The sequence below is a fragment of the Octodon degus genome, unplaced genomic scaffold (genome assembly GCF_000260255.1).
Source record: "Octodon degus isolate 3935 unplaced genomic scaffold, OctDeg1.0 scaffold00276, whole genome shotgun sequence".
Lineage (NCBI taxonomy): Eukaryota > Metazoa > Chordata > Mammalia > Rodentia > Octodontidae > Octodon > Octodon degus.
Genome location: NW_004524852.1, coordinates 2,232,079 through 2,233,733, shown reverse-complemented (window position 1 = coordinate 2,233,733; position 1,655 = coordinate 2,232,079). Strand labels below are relative to the sequence as shown.

Below are 1,655 nucleotides of genomic sequence, written 5' to 3'. Positions count from 1 at the left end.
GTAGGTATCAATTTTTTCTTTTTTTCAGAACTGGGGATTGAACTCAGGCCCTTGCACTTGCCAGGAGCTTATTCTACCAAGCCATCTCCCTGGCCCTACTGAGCCATCTCCCTGGCCCAATCAATTTCTCAACAAGTTATAAACCATCCTAAGTATGCAGCTGAAAACAGAACTCCAAAATAAAGTAAAATTGATTGAATTGTAAGGAGAAATAGGAAATTTGTATTTATAGTTGAAGACTTCAATACTCTTCTCTCAGTAAATGACAGCAGAAATAAACAGAAAGCTGTTAAGGGGAAGGGCAAAGAAGACCTGAACAACACTGCCAGCCGACCTGACCTAATAGAGTCACAGACCACTCCCCTCAACAGAAACAGGATGTGTTGTTTTTTCCCCCAAGCAAAATGGACTGTTTATCCTGATACATCATGTTCTGGGCCATAAAACAAGCATTAACAATTCTTACATTTGAAATTGTATGATGTCATATGTTGTCTGACCCCAACAGGAGTAAATTATAAGTAACTAACAAAGTTGCTTTGAAAATTCCTAAAAGCCCTGAAATTGAACAACACGTTGCTAAGTGCCCATGAATAAAAAAAGAAAAACCACAGAAGGAATTAGAAAATAACTTAAAGGGTAAGAGAGTTAAAACACAATACACTGATCCAGGGAGATAGCTCAATGGCTTAAGCACCTGCCCTGCAAGCACAAGCTCCTGAGTTCAAACCCTGGTACCCCCCCCAAAAAAAGTCAAAAAATTTAGGGTGCACATGAGCTGAGCAGTTGTCTGCCTCTTTTTTGAAACAGTGTGTATATTAAGAGATAATCTATTTCCAATTGGTAAAAGACCTCTATAAAACCATTTTATCCTTGTGCTTTTACTGAGAGGGGATAGAGGGAAAATTGAATTGGTTTCTTTAAGGCTTATTTTAGTTTTCTCAAGGCTTCCTGAGGCCAAGCAGTTTGTTTCTCTTCATTCTGATAAGGTGCTTTCATATATTTTCAGGTAAGCTAGAGGTAAGGTAAAGGGGCCTCCCCTAGGCCACAGACCTCACCGTGGACACAGGACACTGGCTGCCTCTCTGTGAAACGATAGAAGCAAGAGGCGGGGGATGACTCTTGAACTCAGCCCCAGGAGTGTGCCCTTGCCAGTAAAGCCAGCTCCTTGAACAATCCTATGAGGAGGACTTTATCTAAAACTCTGACACAATCCATGGGAACAGAATGAACACACTGCAAAAACAAATTATCTGCGCATTTTCTCTTTTCCTTAAATCAGGCTTTCCAAGAGAATTGCCTATTCTTATTAGCCATTTTTCAAGAAATAGATTCTAGTTCTGCTGACCATTTCTTTTTCTTCTTTCTATGAAAATGAGAAGGTGGGGCTAGGAAGATAGCTCCATTGTCTAAGCACCTGCAGGCAGCACAAGGACCTGGATTTAATCCCCAGTTCCACATGCCAAGTGCCAGCCCCACACTGAGCCTGCCATGGAAACTGGACATGGTGTTGCATGTCTGTGATCCCAGCACTAGAGAGGTGGAGACAGAAGGATCACTGAGATCAAGCTGTGTAGGAAGACCCTGTACTAAATAAATAAATAAATAAATAAATAAATAAATAAATAAATAAGGTGTTGGTAGTGGTTTGGGAA

The 1,655-nt window shown here is 40.8% G+C and overlaps 1 pseudogene; it reads left to right on the top strand.

The window, feature by feature from the left end:
• Positions 1-1,655, top strand: part of LOC101573192 — a 63,997-nt pseudogene that overhangs the window by 58,289 nt on the left and 4,053 nt on the right.